The following is a 24,995-nucleotide window of genomic DNA, read 5'->3' as shown; positions in this document are numbered from 1 at the left end:
GGGCAATACCCTGTTAAAGAGGCACCTGTGGAGATGTGGCGCTTCCTACTTTTTCTCATTTAGAGGAATTATTTTGAAAATTATAATACTAATACAACATTGAAAGAGAAAACCATGGAGGCCTTTTATAACCAATGTCTTGAGGGACACGACTAACATTCACTTAGAAACTAACATTTCCATTCTGGGAGTTTGTGATTCATCTGATGGGAACTGGATACAGGAAATGGAAATTCTGACGATGCTTCCCCCCCAAATACTTAGCTCACTTATACCCAGAGTGACATTAAAATGAAAATGTTCTGCCTGATGGTCTTGTTCTTTTTCTGTAAGTTCAGGAGAAAGAGTAGATTTTAAGAAATGACACAAACTCAATTTTGGTTCAACTTGTGTTTGCTTAGCTCTTATAAGATTAGAAATGGCCATATATACTTTACGTTCTTTTCTTATGTTTATAACTCTATGAGGCCAATAAAGCACATGGCACTGTTATTTTTCAGGTAGGGAAAATGAGGCTTATCAAGGTGAAGTCACTGGCCAAGGTCATACAGTTAATATTTAGGCTGGTACAAAAGTAATTGTGGTTTTTGCAATTATTTAAAGGCAAAGCCAGCAATACTTTTGCACCGATATAATAAATGTGCAGAGCTGAAATTCAAATCCAAAAGGGTCTGTTAGCAAAGTCTATGTTCTTTCTACCACCTGGGTTCTTTCCCCCAATAAAGACTGTCCGCTTCCTGGACATCTGCAGAGAGGTAGATGTTATATGTTCCTTATTACCTTTAACAATCTGTTTACAATCTAATTAGGAAAATTTCATACATCTAAGACTCATCTCACATTTTCCTTAAATAAATTCATTTAATTTTTCTGGAAGATACTGAGCCAAATCTCAGTTTTCCCTTTTCTGGCTACATCTTCATTTCCTTAACTTCCTTCTTTACAAATAATTGTTACCAAAGGTCTTTAGCACCCACCTCGAATATGGCATTGAAAACTAGAGCTGGAGCTTGTGAGAGATTTTGGACTCATTGTTGTTTCATTTCTAAATGTAAATGTTCTCTTAATGATAATAATATAAGTGACTGAGTTATCTCATTCTGGAAGCTTCTTGGCAAAGCCTGGCTGCTTGTGCTTAATACTCTCAGATAAACCCTTTAACCAAAGGAAGAAGAAAGTGAAATAAATATCTGTGTTTTATTCTCTGTTATCTTTAACATAAATATTGTAAGCTTGACTTGGGTGCAGGGGCAAAACTAGAAAGAGATGAGAGGGTATGCTCAAAACTTAAGCAGCCTCTTGTGTCCAATAGTGTGGATAAATGCTCGCAATTTGGAAGAAATCTGGAATCCCTCCAAAAACATGTTGTGTGACCTTGGTTAGTTAACTTTTTACAACTTTAGTTTTCTTATCTCTAAAATGGTCCTGACACTATCTACATAAGATAATGCACACTTATACTAACCCCTAGCATAAATGCTAATTCTTTCCATCATTGCATGCTTTTGTATTTAACCCCTTGGCCTTAGCATCTGGATCTACCTCAAGTGGGGTGGTCACAGCATCTAAAAGATTCACACTGCTGACTCCACCACCTGATTTTAGTGTGTCGGTTTTCTTAGCACCTAAATTGATGTGGAGATCAGTGCTGTCTTACAATATTTGGAAACAGATTTCATTTGTTTCTCTGAGCATGATCACCCTCACGACCAAGTGACTAAGGGTTTCTTCCAAATGCTCTAGGAATGGTGGAATCCATTAAGAAAAATTGTCAGGGAGTGGAAGGATAGAAGGCATCTGCAAATGCCCTTAACTGAAACCACAAAGTTGCAGAGCAGGTTATAGGGGAGATAACTTGCTCATTCAACCCCATAATGAGAGAAGGTGGTTTACACACCAGCCAAACTGATTTATAAAGTGAAGCTTAAGAGCTCAGCCTTAGTATCAGAGAGACCTCTGATCAAATCTCAGGTCTGCTATTCACTAGTGTGGTTTTAGGCAAGTTACTTAAGCATTTTGCGTATCAATTTCACAATCTTTAAAATGAAAAGAAAAAAAGTATTTACCTTATTGGGTTGTTGTGTGAGAATTAAGTTGTCTGATACATAATAAGCATAATCCAAATTGTAGTCACTATCACCTCAATGTTATTACCATTGTTATTTTCTGCAAGTGCTGAGTAGCTTTGTACATCCTGCCTTTAACACTTTCTCATTCTACATCAACAAGGAAGGGAGACCTTCTTTGCAACTGTGGTGGCCATTAATGCTGCTTGCCAAGTAGTTCTGGTTCTCCTCTCCGCTGGGCATGTGGTAAGGCTATACTCTCAGCTCTCCTTGTATTGAGTGAGTCTAATTCCGGCCAGTGGGTTGTGAGAGCAAGTGATATGAAACTTATGGCATAAAGCATTTAATTTCTGGTTTGAGCCCCTTCAGAGCACTCTATTCCCTCTGGCATGGCAATTCATGATATTGGACACATTGGCTCATCAGCCAGCGTGTCTGAAGCAGACTGTGAATCTATGAAGTATCTGTGCAGTACAGTAATTCTGTCACTTCATGATGGCCTTTTTAGCTATTGAGATGATGGGGTTGTTGCTATAGCATATCTGGCCTACCATGACTGACATCACATCCCTACCCCTGGTCTAGTGCTTCCCAGCTGGTGGTGATTTAGCCTCTGCCACATCTCCTAGTGACATGTGACAATGCCTGGGGACATTTTTGTTGTCACAAATAGAAGGTTGTGCTACTGATATCTAGTGAGTAGAAGTTTGGGACGCTGCTAAACATCCTACAATGCACAGCACAGCCTCTAAAACATCAAATTATCCAGCTGAAAGATGTGAATAGTATTCTAGTCCAATACTGAGCTCCTCTCAGCCTCTTACACTGCTCACCCTGTCTCACTTCCTGTGATTGGATAATATAGCTGGAGTGGCAGGTCCACCGCAGGGACATGCTCATTCCTTACTAAGCTTGGTGTCCCGGGACACTGACAACTAAGATGGGGCCAATAAACATTCTGCCATGAATATTCTGTAGGCCACTCCTTCAGAGGGTACCTTCAGGGTTGCACCAGACTGGGAAACCAGACACTGCAGGAGAAACAAAACCACTTTCTCCTGCAGAGGTCTCTTTCTGTTCTTCCACTGCAGAGCTATTATTTTGCCACTGAGTTGTATACTTTCCTGAGCAAAATTGCACAAAAACCATATTCTAGATCATGACACATTTTAGTTTGCAGGCTTGGAAGGGAAGAGGAATTTGGCACAGGCATGAGATAGCCATCTGGGCCCAGGCTTCTGACAGTCCAGTATCTGTGAGCTGTTTGAACTGAGATTCTAATAGACCTCTTTCAAAGACATTGACTAGCAGAAATGACATGTCTAAGGTGACATGATTAGAGATATAACCATGACCACAAGCAAGACCTGCTCATTCCCTCATCTCTAGTCTTTTAAAATCTATGTTGGAGAGGAAAGTGGGCTTGGTGAGTGAGTGATGAATACAGTGCATAGTGGAATTACTTTGGCCTTCCAATTCTGATGGCCCTGAAGTTTTGATTTTACTTTATCCGTATTTCAGTCTCCTATATAAAAGTTGTGATGAGAATCAGGAAGGACATATGTAAAATCTTTAGCCAATGCCCGGCATGTAGTTCTCACTCACTAAATGGTGGCTACTACACCACTGGGAAATTTAGCCCTTGCTTCTGGAGCAGAGGGTGGAGCTGAGAGGGATGGCACAGAGGTGTAAGGCTGCTGCCTTCTTTAGAGGTATAAAGAAGTCTGGAGAAGGCCAGGTAGGGAGATGGCAAAAATCTCAAATGTCAGTATCATGTGTGTGATGGTGCCTTAATATTGTCTTACCTTCCAAACTGAGGTAGTCCATATTTGTCACTGTAGTTTACTAATAACTTGTAGCCCAAATTAGTTTGCTTCATTGGGATGTATACTCTCTAATCTCAGAACAAGAAAGAGTCCACTATACTGGCACAGCTCAGATTCTAAACTTCTGAAAAACTATCACAAGTACTAGCTCTCCAACTGGCACTAATTTTACAAAGCCAACGAATTGCAATGTTAGATAGCAATACAATTTGTCAACACCTATTTCTTGAGGCCTACTATATGTGAGGCACTGGAGAGCGAGGAGTGAATCAGACAGGCCAGCTCCTGCCCTCACAGAGCTGATTTCCTGGTGGAAGAAACTGATCATATGCAGAAAGAAAGAAAGAAATATATATAAAGAGAGAGAAAAAAAAAGGGAAAGAGAGAAAGCAAGAAAGAAAGAGAGAAAGAGAAAGAAGGAAGGAAGGAAAAAAAGCAAGACAGAAAGAAACAAAGAAGGAAAGAAAAAGAGAAAGAAAGAACAGAAAGAAAAGGAAGGAATAAAGGAAGGAGAAATAAAAAAGATAGATGGTAATTTGTGCGGAAAAGAAAATGAAAGGATAATAGGTTAAGAATGGGTCAGTGATCCCGCTTTCATATTCAGTGAGTGCTCCCTGGAGGTGGAGCCATGTAAGCTGAAACCTAAGAAATGAGAAGGACGTAGGGGCAGTATCTTCAAAGGGGAAAGAACAATTTAGAAAGAGAAAACGGCAGTCCTATCAGAACTTTGTTCCACATTGTCTCATTTTGAACTTCCTCATAGTCTTGTGAAGGAGACATTTGTGGTAGGCAGCATCTAACAGGCCCCTAATTGTCTGTGTCTTGGTACTCATGACTTTGTGTAATCTCTTCTTGCATGAGGCTTGGATCTAGTGGCTTGCTCCTAACAAATCTGACACAGCAAAAACCATGGAATGTCACTTCGGTGATTAGGTTAGAAAAATGTGTAACTGCCCTCTCGCAAGCAGACTCTCTCTTGCTGGTGCAAGCTGTCAAGTTGGAAAGTCTCACATGGGAAGGAAGCGAAGACCTCAGTCCAACAGCCCACAAGGAACTGAATCTTTCCAACCACCGCTGAGTGAGCTTGGATACAGATCCAGCCCTAGTTGGGAGGGTTGTGACTCTGGCCAGCACCTTCCTTGCAGCCTGTGAGAGACACCGAAGAAGCAGACTCAGCTAAGCTGTACCCAGATTCCTGACCCTCAGAAATGGGATGATAAGAAATGTGCGTTGTTTCAAACAACTACATTTTAAAGGAATGTGTTACACGGCAATAGATAATATAGCATTCATGCATGTATTCACTGATTCACGTATTCAACAAATCCCTTTTTAGATTTTCTGCAGACCAGGCAATGGCCAAAGGAAATAAACATGCACTTTGCCATCTCATAGACTCATAGAGGGAATGGTGTGCTTGGTACTAAATGACAGGACAAGTGTACTCTGTACTTTTCCAGTGGTTGCAATGTCTTGTGGTGAAAACGAATATAAGGGAGATAATAACCCTGTCTGGCAGTCACAGAAGGCAGGAAGTGAGGAGACTGAGGCTCAGTGAGGGTAAGAAGTTGCCCAAGGTCACAGAGCTCTTCTGATGCATTCTGCTCTGTTCATTGTGATGGAGGGTGTGCGTTTATCTTGGTGTGCAAGACTATTTTGACCTAGAATACTCGGTGGCTTTTCTCTTATGCTCCTTGATAATCTAGAAACTATATGCTGAAATGCATTCTTTCTTGCAAATGTAAATTAGGCAATGGGTTAATTAGGGTTCTGTGACAAAGATTAAGTATACTTCCAATTAACTTTCATAAACCAGAAATCAGACCACTCTAACTCATTACGCTGTATGCATTTGATCACAGTTGGGGTCACCCATCTCTACAAAGGCAAAGATGCTGGTGTCGGTCAGAAAATGATTGAAACCATACTTCATGATGGAATCAAATTAGCAACAGAAATTAGTTACATAGAAATGTAACGAAGGCAAAGATGCCAGCAGAGCATCTATGGATGCTTCAGAATTTGAAGGAACTTGCCTGAGAGATGAGCCTAATGTTTTTATTTTGTTTTGATAATTTGCCAAATCTGCAAACCTAGAAGGACGCTAATTAAAGTTAATGAGAATGAATCTCCATTTTAAAAGTCTTAATAACTTGTTACTTTTGTACAGAGCTCTTGTACGTTTTCCTCCTGAGGTCATGACATGTATTACATTCAAAATTTAAATTTAAAAGGCACTGAAATATTTGGTTTTATTCCTTTCCTTTTTTCTCTTTCTTTTCTTACTTTTCTTCCCATTTTATGAGGCATATTTGTTTTGAAGCATATTTTATTTATGAGGTAAACATATGAGGGAAAAAAATTTTTAAAGTTTTAATTTGGATAGTTTTTGAGGAAAAGGTGGTTTTTGGTTACATGGGTAAGTTATTTAGTGGTGATTTCTGAGATTTTGGTAAACCTGTCATCCGAGTAGTGTACACTGTACCCAATATGTAGTCTTTTGTCCCTCACCCCACTCCTACCCTTCCCCGTGTCCCCAAAGTTCATTTTGTCATTCTTATGCCTTTGCAACCTCATAGCTTAACTTCCACTTATAAGTAAAAACATACAATAGTTGTTTTTCCATTCCTAGTTACTTCTTTCATTCCATTTTATGGTGAGTAGTATTCTATGGTGCATATGTACCACATTTTCTTTACCCACTTGCTGGTCGATGGACATTTAGATTGGTTCCATATTTTTGCAATTTTGAATTGTGCTGCTCTAAACATGTATATGCATGTGTCTTTTTCATACAATGATTTCTAAAAGAGCAAGTTTTAAGGGCCAGTTTGATGAATTTTTACATGTGTACCCATTCATAAATACCACCCAACCCTAGATATAGACCAATGCTTCACAAAGAGCTTTCTGTGATGATGGAAATGTTCTATGTCTTTGCTGTCCATTTTAGCAGCTACAAGTCACACATGGCTATTGAGTAGCAGAAATGTGGTATGATTGAAAAACTGAATTTGAAATTTATTTAATGAGGGAGTGGCTACCATTTTGGATATTACAGACATAGAACATTGCCATCATCTCAGAAGCGCCCTGGTGCACTTTTAAATCAACACTTACCTGGTGCCCCCTCCTTTTCCCTCTCAAGTAGCCACTATTCTGATTTCTATTGCCAAGATTCGTTTTTCCTGATCTTGAATTTCATATAAATGAAATCATAGAAAATATACTCCTTGGGTTGGACATTTATCCTCAATATAATGTCTATGAGGTTCATCTTTTCTGTTGAATGTGGCAGCAGTTATCCTTCTTTTAAACATTTATTGTTACTGTATTCTATTGTATGACTATGCCATAGTTTGTCCATTCTACTACTGATGGATATTTAGTTTTTTTCTAACTTTAGAAACTAAACTACTACAAATATTCTTGTGCATATCTGTTGGTGGACAAATATGCTGATTTCTCCTGGGTATTTACCAAAGGCTGGATCTACTGAGCCTTATCCTCCCCATAGCAATGTAGAAAACATCTAGCTGTTTCATTATAATAAAATTTTACATTTGCAACATGGCTATTTGTAAAGAGTAAAATAATTACTTATATTCAAGAGAATGTACACCTAATTGAAGCATTATGGACAATATCTAATAACTAAGATGCAATTACCTTACGTCCCAGTAATTATACTTCTAGGCATGTTCCCTGAAGAAATTCTTAATATATATGCACAAGGAGACATGTACAGAAATATTTATAACAGCATTTTTTGGTAATATCAAAAAATATACTTATTTCATTGAGTAAATGACAGCTTATCCATATAGAGATATCATCCAGAAAAATGAAGAAATAAAGCTATATGTATCAATATAAATTAATCTCTCCAATATATTGATTCAAAAAAGCAGTGGCAGAAAAGTACAGTCCAATATGGTATATACAAAGATTTAAAATAGTTAAAACACTACTATAGATCTGTTAAGGTTATGTATATTGGTAATGAAAGTATTAAGAAATTAACAACAAAGCAATAAATGATTATGCTGCATTTTGGGCAGAGTGAAGGAAGGATACTTCAAATGCACCACGACATTTATTTATTAACCTGTGTCATGGGTACACAGGTGTTGATGTTACATTAAGTATCATTTTGCATGTCTTAATTATTATGTAATAACAAAGAACTCAAAGTGTTGGAGACTGCTAAACCTGCACTAGTAGGCATTTTCACTTCCTTCTATTCCGTGCTTGAATCCCTCAACCCCTACAAGAGATTAACCTTGTACACAGCTGCACAGCTAGAACTATGTCTCTCAGGATTGTGGTAATATGGCCATGTGACTGAGTTTTTGCCAATGGGATCTGAGCAGAGGTGAGTACAGCTTCCGGGTTATATTCTTAAAAGGAAACATCTTGTCTATCGCTGCCTCCTTCTATTTTCTTTGGGGTGAATATGAACATGGTGGTGAGACAGCTTTGGTCCCATGCACACAGATGATACCATAGGTGATGCTGCAGTGGAATTGAAGAACTACTAGCTCAGACTTTTACATCACAGAAGAATAAAGCTCTTTGGGTCTCTTAGGTTACAGCAGTTTAGCTACATCCAACTATTATAATACAGTCAGCTGGACCAGTGGTATCTAACTGATATAACTTATCTCCTTGATTACCATAAAGGGGAATCAGTTTTCGAGATGAGGCATGGGAAGCACTGCAAGAGTGCAAAGATTCACATGTGGAGTTTGACATGTTGGGTTCAAGTTCTAAGGACACCTGTGTGACCTTGAGCCAGTCCTTCACCTGTCCATATATCATTTTCCTCATCTTTAAGGGGAAATAGGAAGACGTCCTCCTTGCCTTGTTGGGGAGCTGTGAAGACCAAATAAAATAATGCCAACTGCCTAACTTGGTATAAAATCTAAATTAGCATGAAGAGAAAGATACTGCACAACCTAATACCATTTCCACAAAACCTTATATTTTAAACAAATTTAAAAACACAGTTCATTCCAGTAAGTTCATAAAGAATTAACAACATGAACATATTATTTAAAAGACCATTTATAGGAAAGACATCTACAGAGCAAATCTTGGACACTTAACCATCTGGGACAGTTTACAGGCAATTATCCTTGTAGGCAAATTTTTGAATAAGCATTTTTATAATTTCTTGCATAAACATTTTTTATCCATAAATTCTGCAGTTTTCTATCTTATTCCATGAAAGAAACAAATACTTAGAATAAACCTAAGGAAAGTGTTCGGTCATTATATAGGAAAAATTAAATTGCCGCCTTATGTTGTTTGTTTCTTTAAAAGAAGTTAGACTGAGTTAGATAGAAAGAGTGAAGAAACAATGCTGGAATATGAAAAGAAGTCCTGATTTCTTTCTAGTGGATTTCTTACTATATTTCTCATATCTGTACAAGTTGCAGAAATCCAAAAACCATGGCAAACAATTCTGTCTCCAAACAACAGATTTATTAAACTTAAAACATCTAAGTAAATAAGTCAGTCATATAGGAGGCCAAGGTGGGAAGATCACTTGAGGTCAGGAGTTTGAGACCAGTCTGGGCAACATAGTGCCACCCACTCTCTACAATAATTAAAAACAAAAACATAGTAGCCAGATGTGGTGGTACATGCCTGTAGTCTCAGCTACTCAGGAGGCTGAGGCAGGAGAACCGCTGAGCCCAGGAGGTAGAGGTTGCAGTGAGCTGAGATTGCACCACTGCAATCTGGCCTGGGCGACAGAGTGAGACCGTGTCTTTTAAAGAAAAAAAGAAAAAAGAAAAAAAAATATATGAAAAAGTCATATCAAGACTCTATAGACACTGATGATGTTCTCATCTTTCCTTCCACTGGGCAAATCAGATCTGTCAGTCTCTCACTCACAAATGCCTAAGAGCTTCTCATAATCCTTGGAGTAAATCCAAGCTCTGAGCTATGGCCTAAGATGCACTGTGCGTCCCCAGCCCAGTTGTCCAAATGTACTTCCTTTACGTTTCTGCTTGGTCTTTGTGCTCCATCCACACTGATCTTATGTCTTGGTATTCTTTGAACCAAACTCATTGCTTTGTTTCATCAAAAGCACTTCCTTTTCTAGGTATGATCTTCCCCAGGCTGTTCATTCATTTCCATCAGGCCTCTGCAGAAGGATCACAAACCCTACAGAGACTTCTCTGTCTACATAATCTCAAATGCCACCATTATCCTCTGTCCCCTCATTCTGATGTGTTTTTCTTTATAGCCCATATCGGATATTTTTTATGACATGATATACCTTTTTTTTTTTTTCTTGTTTTGCCCGTTAAACATCAGTTTTGTGGGAGCAGAAATCTTATCTGTTAGATTTGCTGCTATATACTCAGTTCCTGGTATATGATAGAGACTACACAGTGTCTGGTGTATGATAGGCACTCAACTCACACTGAATAAATGCACAGTTGAATGTTGTTTTATCATTAATTATGCATCTAGTCTGACACACCTTTCACTCTCACCTCACTTTTCTATGAGGTTTTTCTGATTTTATTGTAATCAAGACAGTATTTTAAGATGGAAAAAACAGTGCCTTCCCATTTCAGAGTGACATAATGAAGTAGCTAGTATTTTCTGATGACAAAAGGATCAGAGAGAAAATATGTTACTTTCTCTGAAAAGTATTTGATATAACAAGCTAATGACTCTCAAAACTGCCAATTAAAAACATTACTTATCTTTCTACAGTTGCTAATAATTTCTGAAGAACAAAAAAACTTCCACATTAAAAAAAAAAAATTGATGCCTTGTGTGGTGGGTTCCTACCAAACCCACGGCTGACAACAAACACAATAAACTCAATAAGTGAGCCCAGCCAAGACCATAAGAACTACCCACCTCATTTGTAATTTGTAATCCCAGCATTTTGGGAGGGCAAGGCAGGTGGATCACCTGAGGTCAGGAGATTGAGACCAGCCTGGCCAAAATGGTGAAATCCTGTCTCTACTAAAAATACACAAGAATTAGCTGGGCATGCTGGTGGCCACCTGTAATCCCAGTTACTTGGGAGGCTGAAGTAGGAGAATCACATGAACCTGGGAGGTGGAGGTTGCAGTGAGTGGAGGTTGCACCAGCCTGGGCAACAAGAGTGAATCTCCATCTCAAAAAATAAAATAAATAATGAAATAAAATAAATTGATTTCTTTTTCATTAGGAGAGGTCAATTACCTTCAGGTCTTAATCCCATGTTATATGTAGTGGTTTTATTTACTCTAGCAATATAAAACATTATTTTATAATAAAACATTGCCTGTTTACTAAAAGAAACTGGTAAAATAAATCGGGCATATATTGGCTTTAAACAGTTGTATGCCAGGGCATGTCAACAATAATTTGAGAAACTATGATGGATGCAAAAGTGGCCACAATCTTTCACTCTGATTGTAACCACACCATTTTCAATGTGAATTTGCAGCTCCTCCCATCAAGAGATGGGGTCCCTTTCTCTCCCCTTGAATCTTGGCTGACCTTGTAACTTCCTTTGCCAGTAGAATACAGTGGAAGCAACAGTATAACAGTTCTGAACCAAGACTTCCAGAGGCCTTGTACTCTTCCACACTTTTACTTAGAACCTTGTCTAATGACCATGTGAAAAAGTCTAGAGTGTGGAATCATTCCAACTGAAGTTATCCTAGATCAATCTGTAATCATCTGGTCTTCAAATAGAACAAAGCTTCCTACCAAACCCACAGCTGACAACAAACACAACAAAGTCAGTAAGTGAGCCCAACCAAGACCAGAAGAGCTACCCATCTCATTTGTAGGTTTGTGAGCAATAACGAATGTTTCTTGTTTTAAGCAATTGAGTTTAATGATTGTTTGTTATGCAGCAACAGCTGACCCATACAGGTATTGCCACAATAGTAAAATTAAAAATCCCTTATAAAGGCAAGGGCTTTGCAGCTTTCTAAGTATTTTTGACCTCCCTATAAATAAGGATTTCAGACTTCTTATCTCTTGTCCAGTTCCAACATCTACTCAGATTCCACCCTTACTCTGGGATAATGAGGAACTCCATCTAGCTTGAGTTCCTTTACCTCAGCCAACCTATCTTCTCCCTTCTAATTTCACAGAGGCAGTCTTTTAAAGCTAGCATATCAGCATTGATGCCAGGAAGCAAGCACACCAGTAGAGTTCAGAAAAGTGGACAATTCAAGTTGAAGACAGAGAATGAAAGAGACAAAGGAAGAGATTCCAGATTAGGAATTTACAGTTGCCACAGTAAAGGGAATTTGGTAGCTAACACTAGAACCCCACTATAGTTATGCCTGTATTTTACTAGTCATCCACTACTCATAATGTTTAAGTGCTGTTTGTGTTCATAAGCTGTTAACACAATAATGCTGGGTAAGAAACCACCCTTGAAACTGGCGACTTATACTAATATATGTTTATTGCCATGTTCATGGGTCTGTGAGCTAATTGTGGTTCTGTGGATCTAGTCTGGGCATGGCTGTAGGCTTTAGCCTGTGAGCTGCTTTAGAGATGGTGTAGCTGGGCTTGGTTCCAGGCTGTGAGTTCAGTTAGATTTGTTTCATGTGTAACATGCAGAGGCCCAGGCTAGAGGGGTAACACCTGCCTGGTGCATGGTCTTCTCTTGGAAGAGCCCCAAAGTGCAATGACAGCAAAACCAGGTACACAAGCACATCTCAAGACCTCTGCTTATTTAGTCTGCCGACAGCCCACTGACAAAGCAAGCATGATGGCTGGGACCAAAGTCAAGGGGTGGAGAAGCTCACTTAATGTCCCATGAGCCATGGTAGTGTATTTAATTTTAATAGAGGGTAGCAAAGAATTGAGGCAATTATTCCAATCAACCACATTACTCTTATGATACAATTTTGTCTCTACTCTGTTCTATCATTGGGTAAAAGAAGATACCAGATATCTCAGATCAACTCTCTTTATTCAGCCTAAACAATTACTTTATCATTCAAACCTAGCTCACCTAGTACCGCCTCTGTGAAGCAGCAGCTGACCAATCAAACCTCATTGTTATCTGATATCTCTAAAGTGCTGCAATTGTTGAAACTTATACCACTGTTTTATCACCCTTACTGCCCCCATCACCATGCCACTAACTACCATTACTAACCCAGGCTGTCATTTACTGAGTTCCTATAATGTGATGGGCTCTTACATAACTTATTTCTATCTGGTAGTTATTATTATCTGTTTAATATTGTTTTATAGAAAAGTTAATTAACTTGCTAAAGGTTACACAGATAATAAATAGCTAAGCCTGAATTTACACTGCTACTGTATATTACAATTGTCTACTGTTTTACATATTGATTTTTTAACAGTTAGAATGTATTGTGGATAGATTTTGTTCCTTCAAATTGCATTGTATACTTCTTGAAGGCACTTTCTCAGGTTGTTCCCTGGCACAATTTAATTGATTGTTTCAATAACTGATTCCAGAGAACCAGCCTACCCTGTACTTCATTATTCATCAGAAAGGAACTGTCTTAAGATGTGGGAATCTGATTAATGGTAGCTAATAATAACTAGCACCAATCACCTTATTAAGTGGGTACTATCCCAGCTGTACAAGGAAGAGCTGGTACCATTCCTATTGAAACTATTCCAAGAAATTGAGGAGAAGGAACTCCTGCCTGATTCTATAAGGCTAGCATCATCTTGATACCAAAACCTGGCAGAGACATAGCAAAAAAAGAAACCTTCAGGGCAATTTTCTTGATGAACATTGATGCAAAATCCTCAGCAAAATACTGGCAAACTGAGTCCAGCAACACATCAAAAAAACCCCGTCTCTACTAAAAATACAAAAAATTAGCCGGGCATGGTGGCACGTGCCTGTAATCACAGCTACTTAGGAGGCTGAGGCAGGAGAATTGCCTGAACCCAGGAGGCCGAGGTTGCGGTGAGCTGAGATCGCGTCATTGCACTCCAACCTGGGTAACAAGAGCGAAACTCCATCTCAAAAAAAATAAATAAATAAAATAAAAATAAAAAGCTAATCCATCATGATCAAGTAGTCTTTATCACTGGGAGGCAAGGTTGGTTCAACATATGCAAGTCAATAAATGTGATTCATTACATAAACAGAACTAAAGGCAAAAACTACATGATTATCTCAATAAATGCAGAAAAGGCTTTTAATAAAAATCAACATCGATTCATGTTAAAAACTCACAACAAACTAGGTATTGAAGGAACATACCTCAAAATAATGAGAGCAATCTATGACAAATCCACAGCCAACATCATACTGAATAGGCAAAAGCTGGAAGCATTCCCCTTGAAAACTGGTACAAGACAAGGATTCCCTCCCTCACCATTTCGATTAAACACAGTACTGGAAGTCTTGGCCAGGACAATCAGGAAAGAGAAAGAAAAAAAAGAGAATCCAAATAGGAAGACAGGTAGTCAAACTATCCCTGTTTGCAGATGGCATAATGCTATATCTAAAAATCCCCTGTCATCTCAGCCCAGAAGTTTCTTAAGCTGATAAACAACTTCAGCAAATTCTCAGGATACAAAAATCAATGTGCAGAAATCACTAGTATTCCTAAACAGCAACAACAGTGAAGGTGACAGCCAAATCAGGAAAGAACTGCCATTCACAACTGCCACAAAAAGAATAAAATACCCAGGAATACAGCTAACTAGGGAGGTAAAATATCTCTACAGGAAGAACCACAAACCACTACTCCAACAAATCAGAGATGACACAAACAAATGGAAAAGCATTCAATGCTCATGGATAGAAAGAATCAATACTGTTAAAATGACCATACTGCTCAAAGCAATTTATAGATTCAATGCTATTCCTATTAATGTATCACTGAGATTTTTCACATAACTAGAAAAAAACTATTTAAAAATTCATATGGAATGATAAAAGAGCCTGAATAGCCAAGGAAATCCTAAGGAAAACAAAAAACAAAGCTAGAAGCATTATTTTACCTGACTTCAAACTATACTACAGGGCTACAGTAACCAAAACAGTATGGTACTTTTTAGAAAAACAGTCATAAAGACCAATGGAACAGAATAGAGAACGCAGAAATAAGACTGTACACCTACAAATATCTGATCTTCCACAAACCTGACAAAAAGAAGTAATGGGGAAAGGATTCCCTATTTAACAAATGGTGCTGGGATAACTGGCTAGTCATATGCAAAAGAATGAAACTGGATACTTACCTTACAACAAATACAAAAACTAACTCAAGATGGATTAAAGACTTAAATGTAAACCTCAAAACTGTAAAAACTCTGGAAGACAATCTAGGCAATACCATTCAGGACATAGGCATGGGCAATGATTTCATGATGAAGACACCGAAAGCAATTGCAACAAAAGCAAAAATTGACAAATGGGATCTAATAAAACTAAAGGGCTTCTGCACAGCAAAATAAACTATCAACATACAACCTAAAGAATGGGGAGAATTTTTGTAAACTATGCATCTGGCAAAAGTCTAATATCCTGCATCTTTAAATAACTTAAATAAATTTATAAGAAACAACCCCATTAAAAAGTAGGCAAAGGACATGAACACTTCTCAAAAGAAGACATATATGCAGCCAACAATGATATGAAAAAGAACTCAACATCACTGATCATTAGAGAAACACAAATCAAAACCACAATGAGATACCATCTCACACGAGTCAGAATGGCTATTATTAAAAAGTCAAAAAATAACAGAGTTGGCAAGGTTGTGGAGAAAAAGGAATGCTTTTGGGTGGAAAAGGTAAGATCTTACATCCATATAATAATTTTTTGAAAGTAAATAATTATTACTGTTATGATGTGATAATTATTTAATTCAGGGGTTAACAAACTGCAGCCATTGGGTCAATATGCCAGCTGCCTGTTTTTGTAAATAAAGCTTAACTAGGATACAGCCATGCCCATATGCCTTACATATTATATGTGGCTTTCACTACAATGACATAATTAAGTAGTTGTTGAAAAGATCATGAGGTTCACAAAGCCTAAAAGATTTACCAACTCCTAGTTTATTTATTAACTGAGAAGCTTTGTAATTTGGAAGTTTATGCTTGCTTTTGTGGGTATGTTCTTCCTCCAAAGAATAACTTTTTAAAAATTTGGCCCAGCTAAGAAACAACATGAAATAGCTACAGTTTTCAGGTCATCTAATTGGCCAGATCATGCATAAGCAATGACAAGATAAGAAAAATGAGAATTCCCTATCTTCCAACAATCCTCTGAAGATTGCAGGGCTTTGTTAACTATGTTTTAAAAAATTATATCAGGAAACACTTGGATTGCTATGAGTAGAACCTAAATGAGCAAAGGAAACAATCCTAAGCAGTCACTATTGAATAGATGCATCCATTCAAATAATGTGCAGCCAATACACAGAATTGAGTCCTCAACTAAGCTTTCTTTTCCTCCAACAAATTTTAGGGGAAAAAAAGAGCAGACCAAATAAAAGAGATTCATAAAAGACTTAGCAAAATACACACATACCTAACACCTTCCTACAGTATAGACAGGATCAATAAACTTTCTACTTAATCTCCAAAATCTCTATGGAAAAGATGGCTACTTAGGAACTTGCTTTGAAGTCTTGAAATCCTGAGTTCAAATCCAAGCTTTGCTGCTGACTGGCTGCTTGACCTTGGAAACATTGTCTAATCCCCCTGCCTTTTAGGTTCTTTATTAAAATGTGGTAAAAATATCTGCTTTAAAGGCTTGTTATGAGGATTAAATATGATGATGCATATAAAGTATTAGGCTTACCGTCTGGCACATAGTAAGTACTTAATACTTGGTAGGTAAAATTTATGTCCAAATTGGAGGTCAGAACACAGATTATGAAGCCTCCACTAAGAGTTCACTCTAAAAGAATGACGTGGAATCATTCACTAGCCAACAAGGAAAAGGAATTAATGTATTTTATTCATATTTTCAAAGAGGATTGAAACACAAAGGGTTAATAACAAAATTTAATCAACACACTATACTCCATTACCCAAGCTTCTGCTAATTTAGGTCTAAATCACTCAGGAGGCAAAAAGGCTGCTTGAAAAATTCAGATCACTAGTATGGGGGATCTGGACTGGCAAAACGTGTCTAAAGGCTGGTAAAATATCTCTATTTGCAAGGCTGTGATAGATGGCTTATAGGTTTTGTCATTTGGCAAAAGGTAGAAAAAAAATCAGAAAATATTATTTTTGTATGTATTTTTTCTGAAACTACACCTCTTTAACATCTCTGATTACAATTTTGCAGTTCAATGCATATGAAAAGACTTTGAATAAACAAGCATATTTATGATTTCATTTCGGCAACAAAGGAAAGAGATTGTTGAAATGTCTATAGCAGTTTTGAAGGCTGCATAGAAAATGCCCAATTCCCTGCTCCCTAGATACAGAATACCCACTGTCTCTCAATTTCCACTTTCCATTGCTGTTAGCATCTTGGTAACAGCAGGTGCAATCAGAAATATCTGGCCATGTGTTCTAGAAATGAGTGATAAGAAAAATAATGATGGGGTCTTCAAAAATTGTTGCTTTGGGAAATTAAATATTGCTCTCTGTCCCTGTACCAATCACATATTTAATACCTCTAAATTTGTCCCTAGTAACTGAGTATATGCACCTTTTTTGTTGTTGTTTTTTGAGACAGGGAGGGTCTTGCTCTGTCACCCAGGCTGAAGTGCAGCAGCATAATTACAGCTCATTGCAGCCTCGACTTCCCAGGCTCAAGTCATCCTCCCATCTCAGCCTCCCAAGTAACTGGGACCACAGGTGTGAGCCACCATGCCCAGTGAAATTATTTTGTATTTTGTTCTGTAGAGATGGCATTTAGCCATGTTGCCCAGGCTGGTCCTGAACTCCTAGCCTCAAGTGAGCCACACTCCTCAGACTCCCAAAGTTCTGGCATTGCACATGTGAGCCACTACACCTGGCCAGTATATACATATTAATCTATTTTCACATTTGAAGATGGCTGAAATAAAAGTACATCTGGCAAGCAAAGTCATTTAAAACTGGCAGTCCCTTGAATATCTAATGACTTTTAGGGGCAGTGTATGACTTTGAAAAGACTAGGTTAATTTCTGTCCCTCTTTGGCCAGTCATGTGATGGAAGAGACAGATTGAGTGTGGTCAGAAGGAAAGTTTATGCCTGAAAGATTACTGTGACCCTCAGGTGATATCCACATTATAAAACGGGAGTACTGGCAGGTAAATTCAGTCTGAATACTGAAGACCGGTGAAACTGCTGCACTTTGTTGAACCAAAAAAAAAAAAAAAAAATATGACCAAACATGCACCTTGTGTAATGAGGACATTTAAGTCCCTTGAGGCCATAACTGCCTTAGACTCTATATTTACTAGGTTAGCCAATATTTAACTGTGCATCTATTTTGTGCCAGACACTGTGCTAAGCGTTGGCTGTATAGTGGTGAATGCAACAGACATCAGTCTTAATGAAATCTGGAAGAAGAGATATACAATAAGAAAGAAGATAAGTGTGCAAAGCAGTATCAGATTGCATTAAGTGCTATATAAACAGGATATTGTTTAAGGAAGGCAAAAAGCAAACACTGAAGAGCCCATTTTAGGCAGAACGGTAAGGGAGAACTTCTCTACGAAGGTTACATTTAAAATGACACCTGAAGGAGCCAGCCTTATGAAAGCCTGTGGGATGCCGGGAAAGACAAAGTGGCAAAAATCCTTAGGATGCCTCCCACATTGAGTTCTGCCCTACTATATTCCACCCTTGAGTGTGGGAGGAACCTAATCAATAGTATATAACTTCTATCAAGAGTATATGCTTCTAATCAATAGTATATGACAAGAATGAAGACATTTTACAGATGAAAATTCTTAATCAGTTGACTCTAAACTAATCTAAAGGGAGACTAACCTCACGGGCCTGACTTAATCAAGTGATCCATTGATTTACTGATTGGTTGTCAGCCAGGCTGGAGTGCTGTGGTGGGTGTGATCATGGCTCACTTCAGCCTTCACTTCCTGGTCTCAAGTAACTCCCACCTTAGCCTCTCAAGTAGCTGGAACCACAGGTACAGGCCACCACGCCTGGCTAATTTTTAAATTTTTTTGTACAGACTGAGTCTCCCTATGTTTCCCAGGCTATTCTCAAACTTCTGGCCTCAAGTAATCCTCCCTCCTCAGCCTCCCAAAGTGTTGGGATTTCAGGCATGAGCCACTGTGCCCAACCAGGTGATCCTTTTAATAGTGGGTCTAGAAATCAAAGATTTGATGTACCAGAGACTCTCTGTTACTGGATCTGGAGATTCTACATCTGCAAGGAAAGGAGTTTTGCCAACAACATGAAGGAGCTTAGAAGTGGATCCTTCCCTGTAGAACCTCCAGATGAAAACACAGCCTGGCCAGCACCTTAATTCCAGCTTTGTGAGACTCTTAACAGAGGACCTGGCTAAGTCATGCCTGGACTTCTGACCTAGAAAAACTATGAGATAATAAATGGGAATTCTTTAAAGCTGCTAAATTTGTGACAACTTGTTACACAACCAAGATAACAAAAGCAATAATCTAAGAAGGACAACTATAATGTCATTGAAAGGTGTGTGGTGAACAAGGAGAATGATTAGTCAGGAGTCACATCATGGGCCATTCTAAGACAAAGTAAGAAAGCTTAGGCTCTATCCTCAGCATACAATACGTGATGCCTAGTGCACAGTACATGCTAAAATGTGTTCAATGAATGAATGATGAAAGTATATTTCTAAATAAAAGTGTTTAAAATTAGCCTTCCATCACCACTTCCCATCTCCAGATTTTAAAGCATTTCTTCTGTAGATATTCAGTGAAAGACCATTCATGTAAAGAACAATATTGTTGTTACAGGATCAAGAAAAATGATGAAGAAATAGAGTCTGTTTCCCCAAAGCAAATGTTCAGTCAACAGACCTACCAGAAACTTCTGGACCAGGAAAAAGCTATGTAGTTATAATGGATATTAAGGACTCTGTAATCAGGTACGGATACAACCCAGCAATCTGGGTCACAGTTGAAAGCCTGATAATTTGAGGTTTCTCTTCAGAGTCTAACTATCTGAAAAGCTGCCAAGTGCTCATCAAGTTAAAGGAAGACAGTACCATAATAAGATAACCACATCATCAAAGGCCATGCTGATGATGGTTGGAAGGAAAGGAAATTAAATGTTAAGAAAATTAGCAGTCCAATAATGATAGAGAACCCAATATCAAAAATGCAAAGGTGTTTATATATAAATCAAGTTTCTTGATTTCTTTCTTCTTTCAGACTTATCTGAAAAATCTCTAGAAATTCAGAGAGAATAAATGAAGAGATTATTGCCATGTCCCATTCGTTGGAGTGTGCATGTTATCCCTGCTGCCAGCTGGGCACATGTAATGGCTAAGGAGAAGGTTGGAGTCATGCTGCACTTAGTTTAGAAGGGAAGGGTGTGATCAGCAGCAGAACAACCAGAAATGGCATTTTCAAAGAGCAAAATGGAAACATCGAGATACAACTGACATCCTTAGATCATGTTCATCACGTCTCTTCAAAATTAGCTGGATTGCTTCACTAAGAAGGGTCTATTTGCATTTAAAAATAGATGAAGATGTAGACCCTACTCCTAAAATGAACCTCTGAGGTATTTTTCAAGGGAAAATGTCCACACATTTTTGAATAAGGTGGTTAAGGATAACCTATAAAGTTAAGCAGAGGAGTAGAAAGTAGCAGACAGCTGGTGCAACTGAGAATCAAAATTGACCACAAATTTGAAATTCACTAAAGGGAAAGGGGAGAGATGCTGCCTCCCGAAAGTGTTTTTAAATATCATGACATCATCATCACTGTCAACTTCGCATTTCATGAAGATGGAAAGCAGGTCTGCTTTAGCCTCATTTCTCAGATAATACAACCTATTCTTAAATTCTCTCACTTAAAAAATGTCTTTTGAGACAGGGTCTCACTCTGTCACCCAGGCTGGAGTGTAGCAGTGAGATCATGGCTCACTGTAGCCCTGACTTCCCAGCTCAAGTGATCCTCCCACCTAAGCCTCCTGAGTAGCTAGGACTATGGGTATACACCCAGCTAGTTTTTGATTTTTTTGTAGAGATGTGGCCTAGACTGCTCTCAAACTCTTGGACTCACACAACCCTCCCACCTTGGCTTCCCAAAGTGCTAGAATAGAGCTGCGTGCCCAGCCCACCTGACTTTTTTTGAGTTACCTTTAGAATTCAACTCAAATAGTTATATAATTGACTGCATCTTCCAGAGAGTCTATGAAAAATGAAAACAACACTGATTCATAAGAGTTGTCATTTTACTTTGGATATTATGTTGAGTATGAACTTCTATGAGATTTATCCATTAATTCTCAAATAAACAAAAAAGACATTTAAAAACTCCGTGTGCAAATTCAGAGACATTTGTTAAACTCTCTTTTCTTCTAAGTTTTGATAGACATGGTTCATGTTACAATAGAACACTGATATGTAACTGATATAATCACTCTTTGATAAACGTCATTTCTCATTTGAGATAAAAATGACAGTTACTGGCAGAACCAAGAGTGAGCATGAGAACTTTCACAAAGCAGCAGCAGAAATCAGATTATAGCTTCCCCTAGGATATGATATGCATAAAAGGAAAACATTAAACACATTTTGGGTTTCAGAAGCACCTAGAAATTGCCTTGTCTGATAAGGAGAAGAAGGTTCAGAAAATACAAAATTAAACAAGAAACAATTCAAGTAGAGTGAGGAAGAAAGTGATATATCATTTCTGTAATTCTTACTCCTGTGAGTTGATAAGAGTTGTGCAGAGCTGAGAGTGTAGTCTGCGAGAAAGGGTAAATCTATAATTTCTGACACCTGATGGTAAGTGCCTGATACCTGGTGAAAAGGCATGACAGGGACTTTATATTTGCTGCCTGTCTACATACAGCCTGCTAGCAAAAAAAGAGGAGGGGGGTAAATTAAATCTCTGCTTTGCTGACTGCCTATGTCGACCTCCTATGAAAGCTGCTGTGGTCAGTCTGGGGCTGCTTTCAGGGATGACGCCAGAGAACTCTGTCCCAACAGTACATCAGCACGCCGGCTACCGCCACCATGCCTTCTGCATCACTGTGGTGTGAAATGATCTAAGAGGGCCAGCCAATGGAAAGTTTCTATTTTAATAGACAGGTTTCACTTTAATGCACACTATTTTTTGGTAAAAAGAATATATCAAAGCTGTGATTTTATGTACATTACCTAAGATAAAGAGGGGCTTAAAAAGTGAATCTGGGGCCGAGCACAGTGGCTCAGGCCTGTAATCCCAGCACTTTGGGAGGCCAAGGTGGGTGGATTACCTGAAGTCAGGAGTTTGAGACCAGCCTGGCCAGCATGGCAAAACCCCATCTTTACTAAAAATGCAAAAATTAGCTGGGCATGGTGGCGCATGCCTGTAATCTCAGCTACTCAGGAGGCTGAGGCATGAAAATCGCTTGAACTTGGGAGGTGGAGGTTGCAGTGAGCCAAGCTTGTGCCACTGCACTCCAGCCTGAGTGACAGAGTGAGACTCTTCATCTAAAAAAAAAAAAAAAAAAGTGAATTTGGGAGTTGGTTTAATAAGAAATATTCCAGAATCATCCAGGTAATACATGGAAACGGCAAAAATCATAAAGGTGTTAGGTTAACACCTGATGTCTAAAAAACAATTCAGAAGATGATTTTCTTCATATTTCATCGTTCTGATGGTTTCCTTGTTGAGACTTTTGGTATTTGTTCTCATTTACAAAATAACTGTGTTTAAGTTAGAAAATTTGAAGACATAAAAAAAGCACAAATGAAAATCATAAAAATCAACCATAATCCTATTTAAAGATAAGCACAGTTGACTGGACATGATGGCTCATGCCTATAATCTCAGCAGTTTGGGAGGCCGAGGCGAGCAGATCACAAGGTCAAGAGATTGAGACCATCTGGCCAACGTGGTGAAACCCTCACTCTCCTAAAAATACAAAAAAACTACCTGGGTGTGGTGGCATGCGCCTGTAGTCCCAACTACTCAGGCGGCTGAGGCTGGAGAATCACTTGAACCAGGGAGGTGGAGGTTGCAGTTGCTGAGATTGCGCCGTTGCAGTTGCTGAGATTGCGCCACTGCACTCCAGCCTGGCCACAGAGTGAGACTCTGTCTCATATTTAAAAAAAAAAAAAAAAAAAAAAAAAAAGATAAGCACAATTTACATTTTGTTATTTGCTGTCCAGTACCCTTTTCCATCCTTTTTTCCCCATTGAAATGGGACTATGCCTCCATATTGTGCTTCATAGCCAGATTCTCCGCTTAGCAATATCTAAGGAACATTTTCCCACATGGTAAGCTTTCTTCTTTAAAAACTCTTTTATTACTGTTTTATTGGATAAAGAGTATTCCCTTGTAGGGTTAAATCAAAATTTAATTAATCCTCTACTGTTGGGAAATAAGCATGCTTCCATTTTTTCACTATCATATAAAATGTTGCAATGAACATCTTTGGACTTAACACTCTTGTACACACATCTCAGTACCTACTTGTAATGAATTCCTAAAGGTAGAACTCCTAGATCAAAAGATTTGTTTTGCTGCTAACAGATTACAGAAAAGCTACATTAAAAATTTATTGTCACAGTAAGTTATGAGAATAGTCATTTCTGTATTGTCATAGAAATGAGCATTATATGTTTTGAAATATTATCATGACCAGTGTTTTCTTTATTTTAAAATGATTTTGTTTGCCAATACACTCCTAAATTTAAATTACTAAAGACATAGAAGTCAAAAAACCATATATTTAGAATTCATGTATATTTTTGTATGTGTGGATTACTTACATATGTTCTTTTGCCCTAACTTCTACTGATATGAAACCCTGAAACAATAATCAGACTTAGGTATGAATAGAGAGTAAAATACTAAATGTCTTAAGTATCCCCATCCCAAGAAGTACTTCCCTTTATCTTGTAATTTTTTTTTTTTGAGATGGAGTCTTTCTCCATCACCCATGCTGAAGTGCAGTGGCGCAATCTTGGGTTCAAGCAATTCTCCTGCCTCAGTCTCCTGAGTAGCTGGGATTACAGGTGTCCACCATCACGCCCAGCTAATTTTTGTATTTTTAGTAGAGACAGGGTTTTACCATGTCGGCCAGGCTGGTCTTGAATCCTGACCTCAGGTAATTCACCTGCCTCAGCCTCCCAAAGTGCTGAGATTACAGGCATGAGCCAGCATGCCTGGCTTATCTTGTAATTCTTTTTTGGCTAAGGGTACAATCTTTATTCTGGGGAGAGAAGGCATTACTTTTTTATATTATTATACTTTTTTCTATTGCACACAAAAAAGATGTTGAACAAGAGTTGGATTAATTCACTTTTTAGGAGAAAAGAGTAAAGTATGGTCTGACCACTCGATTCAACAAGTGCAAAAACACTGAGGTAAGACAAGAAATGGCATAGCAACAGATTCATTCCAATGATGCTGAGGTTTGAGCAAGCACAGAAAATATTCACGATAAGCTGTTGCAATATGAAGAAAAATTAATCCCTAGAATAATTCTGTATGGAGAAGGTTTAGGAAGACTTGACTCTCCCTGTCATTCTGAATCTTACTTATAACTCAGGTGGATGATTTTTCAATATGGACGCTATGACACCTTCCTGTGGTAAACACGCTGGTGGAGGTGATAGTGGTGGTAGAGGCTAACACCACCTGCTTATCCCATTTTAAAACTGGGATATAGTAATATTTTAATTAAAAGAACAATTAAGTTTAGCTTTATATTGAGATTTGAAATTTCAGAATACTTCTTGACCCATCACAGAAACCTTTCACCTCCAGATTTGTGATCAATGCTTTGAATTAAAGTTGGATGAGATGAAAGTTGATACCAACAATATCTTTGAATGTAATGCATGTGTTATATTATGAAGCACTAAACAGACTCTTACTAAAATATCCAGAAAATTCTGGGTGATATGTCATAGTTGATAAGACCCTATCTACCAATTAAAATAATTTTCCATTATCCATTTATTAATTCAGTAAACATTTACTGAGCATTCACCGTGTGCCAAGA

At 38.2% G+C, this 24,995-nt stretch overlaps 1 protein-coding gene across 39 annotated transcripts in view; it reads right to left on the bottom strand.

Annotated features, from left to right (window-relative positions):
• CADPS (calcium dependent secretion activator) overlaps positions 1-24,995 on the bottom strand; it is a 471,006-nt gene that overhangs the window by 322,056 nt on the left and 123,955 nt on the right. The window lies entirely within an intron of this gene.

This window comes from Cebus imitator, unplaced genomic scaffold, assembly GCF_001604975.1.
Source record: "Cebus imitator isolate Cc_AM_T3 unplaced genomic scaffold, Cebus_imitator-1.0 Scaffold48, whole genome shotgun sequence".
Lineage (NCBI taxonomy): Eukaryota > Metazoa > Chordata > Mammalia > Primates > Cebidae > Cebus > Cebus imitator.
The sequence above is the reverse complement of the archived record's forward strand: the minus strand, read 5'-3'. Positions and strand labels throughout refer to the sequence as shown.